Genomic DNA, 6,151 nt, shown 5'->3' with positions numbered 1-6,151 from the left:
TACTGGGGCCCGGTGCCCTGCTGGCACACTGTGTTACTGGGGCCCGGTGCCCTGCTGGCACACTGTGATACTGGGAGTTACTAAGTTTTTTCAAACTGTGACTTCGTTTCTTGATAAATAAAGCGATCACTCCAAGCTGTGTCCTCACTAAAAATGAGGATAAACCTTGAAGACACTGTCCTGAGCTGTGTGGAGGGGGTGAGAGCTTCCTGTGTGGCAGCGGGATCTGTGTCCCCAGAAGCCTGCAGTGTAACGGCTACAAGGACTGCGATGACTGGAGTGATGAGTCTCACTGCATGCCTCTCACTTCCAGGGTGCAGCAATGACCAGAAGACAGCTGATAAAAGTGAGGTGACACGTTATGGAGTGGCTCAGATAGCACAACAGGTGCAACAACTTAAAAGCACCACCTGAGACTATTTTGTGAAGAGGACAATCCCAAAGCACAAAATAAAAACGCGGTTTCCAAATGTTGCTGATTCACTGAAATAACTGTATTTATTATTACTCTTACTAAGATTGCCATGAAGATAAATACTAGGAAGTCATCAAAATCATAAAAATATTTGAGACGGAAAGGACCTGAACACACCTCCTTATACAGACACAACAAATCCACGCATGCACACAGAGAAATTCACTATGAAGGAGACCCCAAATCTGACAAGGACAGATCTCACAACAAAGGATACAAAGGCAGCAATGAGACAGATTGAAAACAGACAGACCTCCCCAAGCAAGATACCCCACCTTGAGTGGGAAGGCTCAGGATTGTGAGGGATTCTGAAAGTGCAAATCTTTTCTACAGTTGTGTTTCTCAACTAGGTGCAATTTAAGCCCTAGGGAATAATATCTTCCAGTGTGTGGAGACACATTTCAGGATCCCAGATGCAGAGGCTGGAAGCTGTGCTGGTGGTATTCAGTGAGTGCAATGCCCAGGCAGCTTCCCAAGCAGGGCACAGTCTCCAGAGCAAAGAATCATTCCGTTCCAAATGCCAGTAGTACTGCAGTTGAAAATTTTTTCCTTAGAACCAGAAGCAAATTGACAAAGAATCCCAAGGGGTCAAGAGAGCTGGCATCATTCAACAGCTCTTAATGAGCTGGGCAACTATGAACAAATACACAAACTTCTCTGATCATCTCCGAATGAGTGGGTTTATGGGTGGCAACTGTGAATCCATACTTGAATCTAGCATAGAGGCAGCACAGTTATGATTATAGACTTAGAGATTGAGTGAGTTGAAGGATGTTTTATAAAAGGTTTTCTGTTTCTTAGTTTTCTCCTTAAAAAAGTGTAATGATAATTTTGAAGGATGAAAGTTCAGAGTAAGGTGCCAAACTGAAATAAATATTAATACACGAGAACTTCAGAAGTAACATTTTGTATCTCGTTAAGGAAAAAAAAATATATCTAAAAAACAACTATTTTAGGTCAGATGAAACCATGTTGTATTGAGTAAGAAAACCACAGCAAGCTGACTGAAAATTTTGTTGTGTTGGCCCCAAATTGCACCAAAACATCCCTTTTCAGTTTAAATAAAGATTCCAATAAAAAATAAGTCACTAAATATTTAATTGCTGGTGGTTGGTGGCCACTGATATTTAGAGTCTAAGACTTATTGTCAATTTTTTTCCTTTGGTTATTTGTATTCCCAAATAAGAAAGACCATCCACTAATGGTCTTTTACTTTCTGACTTCTTTTCTGTGGAAAAATCACTTCAATGTCTGCTCATCCACATTGTCCTGAACAATCCCATTTATCTTTCTTTAATAGCAAGTTGTATTTCACTGAGCATTTATGTCACAATTTTCTTATTCAGACATCTGTTGAGGAGTATATAGCTATTCTAAACAGTGCTACTTATTTTAATTTTGGAAACCTATGAGTGGTATTGCTGGATCATGTATTTCCACTTTTAGTTTTTTTTTTTTTTAAAAAAGTCCATATTGGGCTCTCCCTGGTGGCACAGCGGGTTATAAGCACAGCACTAAGGAGCTAAAGCCACTTCAGCAGGAGTTCGATCCCCGCCCCGGAGGTGACCCACATGGCGCTGCAGATTTCTCCTGACCTGCCCGCTGCTCCCCTCAGCACTGTAGTTCATCAGTCGGCCTGTTCTGCTCCCCATTCTGTCTCTGGTGAAGCCTCTCACTGCCCCCGCACCTCTGACCTGTACCCCAGCTCTGTATGCTTTTTTTAAAAAAAGTCCGTATCATTTCCCATCAAGTCCAAATATAACTTGTGTCTGCCCTCCCACCTCCAAATTCAGAGCTATCATACTTCTCCAACCCACTGCCACTGCTTTTTTGATACAAAACCACTGCCTACCAAGGCTCTGCTCTGCCCAGTCATTTGCTACATCTAGTCACTATGATTTCTTAGAAATTAGATGCCATTCTTGTTCTGGCCTTCCACTGGCTTCCCATTGTGTTTAGAGGGAAAATTCATTTGTCTTTCATAGTTCACAAGACCTTTCTGTCTCCTGTGACTTCACCTCATGTAGCTCCCCCACACCCTTAACCCACACACACTCATCCCACTACCCAATGTTCCCTCTTCTTCCCAGTGTCACCTCAAGTTCTCTGCATTTTCTTTCCACTGGCCATGGATTCCCTCACTGATCATGCTCCTGAGAATAACTTACCCCTAATTAGCTCAAATGTCAGTTCCACACAGACTGCCCCATCCATTTAGTCCTCTCCTTCCTAAAAATTGTGCATTTTATTCAACTATATATTTAGTGATTTATTGTATATTGTGTGTCTCCATCTTGTCTGTAAAGTTACAGATAGCAGGAATTGTTTCTTTTAAGTTTCCTAAGTTTTCTTTTTTATGGATTGTTTTAGTTGCACATTTAGTTTTGGACATTTAAAGATTTGCTCAAAATCTTTAAATATATGCACATTTATGTTGATCGCAGCACTATTTACAATAACCAAAATATAGAAATAAACTAAGTGCCTGTGACAGCTGAATCAAATAACAAGGTGGAATAAATACTAGCCAGATGAGATCTTGCCATTTGCAACAGCATGGATGGAACTAGTGGGGATTATGCTAAGCAAAGTAAAGTCACAAGGAGAAAGACAAATAACAGGTTATTTTATTTATATGTGGCATGTAAAGAAACAGATCAAAGGAACAGGCAAAAATAAACCATAGGAAGCCTTGGAAATATAACTAGAATTGAAGTAATGGTGATGGGAACAAAGAGGGCCCAGCAGACCTTGGTGAAGAACCATCTGGTTGCAGGTTACTGTGTGACATATAACCAAGAGGTACAAACTTATACCCCTAAATCACAGACAGTTATCAATTAATGTTGCCTCAATAAAAATAATAATAAAAAAAAATCTGCCTTCTGGAAAACATCCTCAACTTTGTTCCTTTGCCACTGGAATCCATGTTGGTACTTCTTGCCAATATGGCTGTAAACCCATGGGAAATGTGGGGCAGAGAAATACTGTCAGAGAATGGCTTTGGAAACATTTCTGGATTATAATTAACTTCTATGGCATCTCAACTGTGTGTCAGGGACTGTGTAACTTCAGAACATGCCACTCCATTGGGTCCTTTAGGATCCCAACCAGAAAAATGTGACATCTAGGAGGGAATTTAAATAAATCATTATTTACAGATGCTTGAGTAATTTACATAGGGGAATGTTGCTCACAGACCTGGGAAAATTCGTTGCCACACTTGTGAGGTGCTAGCATGGACAGCCCTCAGAGTCAGTCCTCTGAGTCTGGTCCACATAAGAGGAAAGAGGACTTGTCCTCTTGGAACAACTCAGAAGTTCCATTTCAGTTTTTGAAGTGTCCATAGAGCCAACAAAAATCCCTCTTGCCCATTCTGAATACTTCCCTTTTCTGCAAGGCTTGATCCTAAGATCCTTTTCTAATAAACTATTGCATATGGCTCTCCATTTCAGTCTTATTCCAGAACAATCCAACCTACAACATCCTCCTGGTCTGATGATAAAAGAGGAATTCATGATACCTGAATTCAGTGAACACTGGCACCAGTGGAAAGGAGCTGATGACAGAAGTTGGTCACAGATGAAGAAACCCAGTGCTTGTCCAGGCTACATCATTAGGAGTTGGCCTTTTCACCCCACATTCTCTAATTTCCTGCTACCTTCTTGCATCAGCCAAACACAACTAAAAAATGGAAAGCAAGTAAGTCTGAATGAAGCATTTCTGGAAGATCAGTTTCCAGGGCCAAAGAACTGGGCAGAGAAGCATGGGGAGGCATCCTGGAGGGACAAAGGCAAAAGAACCGGTACAGTTGGGCACTATTATAGCACCTTTAAAGATAAGGAAACACAATTAGAGATTTTGTCTGACTTGAATAAGAACACAGCATACTGTATAGAAGGGGTGGAACAAGAATTTGGACTTTGAGGTCTGTGCCTGTAGTACTGCTCTGTACAGCTGTCTTGATTTCCAGTGCCCCCTTCTCCCAGTATTTCTCTAAAAGGAGACCTGGCCTTTCTCTTTCTTTGCAATCTTCTCATTTCATCATTCAAGGCTCAAGAAACATAGACTGCTTATTGAACATGTACAGGGGTTTCTAATGACTGAACTCTCAAACTTGATTTAGCCAGTTTCTTTATCTGACAACTGGAAAGGAATATTAGAATCAAATGAGTTGTCATCCAATTCTTGCCAAGTATCAGTCCTCATCTGGGTTTACCAGATTAGTTGACCAACAGTTTGTTTCATAAGTATCAAATAACTGTTTGAACTGTGAAATTCTAGCTCTGAAATGCTAGATGGAAAATCCCAGAATGCTTTCTTCCCCTGCACAGTAATATTTCTTATCAGAAAAAGCTTGTTACTTAAAGGGAGCCTACAATTAGTCTTGACAAAGGAATTGCAAACAATGTTCTAACTCATGTCTGTGTTTATTGCTTTCCTCTGATGTGTTTAGCCTTAGCCTCTGCCTCAAGCTTCCCATGGACAGCTCTCTTTCTGTGGGGTAACTTCAGGGAGAAAAATTCAGCCTAAATAGAATTTTGCTCTGGGTCTTTTAGCTGAGTTTGACTTGAGACAAGAGAAGAGGTTTTTCCAAGGACTTTGGAAAAAGAATTATGATGGATGCTGATATGTTAGTTAGCTTTTCTTCTTCTTCTTCTTCTTCTTTTTTTTTTTTCTGGAGAAGAGGATACCATGGTCCTATAAAGGACCCATGCTGAATGTCAGAAAAGTAGGAGGTCTTAATACTGAGATCAGTGGACAAGGTCAGGGATTACTTTGTGGGTCCCACTTCTTTCTTTTCCTAGAACTAATAGAGTGTTTTTACTTTGAATTATTGAAACCAAATTTTCCTTTGCTTGGGATGACTGAATACAGCTTCTCATCATTCAAGTCTCTTGTCAAATGTGACTTCTTTAAAGAGCACTTCTATGATAGTTAAGTAAGTCCTCTGGGTATTTTTAAGTCCTCTTCTCAGTTTTATTTATTCATGTAATTTATCACTATATTCATATTCATATATATATATACACACACATTAAAATAGATTATAAAGGTATAAAGGCAGAGGCTGTTTTGTTTACTGTTGTATGCTGAGCATAATAGTTGCATAATATAAATAAATATTTCTTCAGTAAAACAAATGAATTCCAGGGACCATATCTGCCATTACAGAGGCAGTTGGTCAGGGGATATGTTCTCCATTCTGGCAGAAAGATTTTTAGAGTCCAGCTTAGACTATCTCTTCTATTAAAACCTCTAAGATGAGGCAAATTTTTAATGAAGTCAAGAGGGATTGACTGAAGTTATATTACAAAAGACTTTTACTGCTCTCTTCCACTTCAACTGGAAATTTATCCTAAGGCAAAATTTTCAAGCCCATTACTTTGGCTATTTTACAAGTCATCAGAGGGTCTACAGTCGATCCTGGTTGTCAGGAGACTAAACAAATGCAATTCCCTAATTAGCTTCTGGATGGAAACTGCAACCAACCCTGAGCTGAGAGCAATTCATTGCACTTGCTGGACAGTGGTGTTAAGAAGAGTAATTGGCCAGCATCAGAAAGGGATAAATTTAGTTTACGTGTTTGGTGGAAAATACGTAAATCAGGCAGTAAAATGATCTGATTTATGGAAATGAACTAATCATTTGATGCTTTGAAAAGAAAGGAGAGTG

Source organism: Condylura cristata, unplaced genomic scaffold, assembly GCF_000260355.1.
Source record: "Condylura cristata isolate star-nosed mole 26May11 unplaced genomic scaffold, ConCri1.0 scaffold00028, whole genome shotgun sequence".
NCBI classification, from domain to species: Eukaryota; Metazoa; Chordata; class Mammalia; order Eulipotyphla; family Talpidae; genus Condylura; species Condylura cristata.
This window is presented reverse-complemented; position numbering follows the sequence as displayed.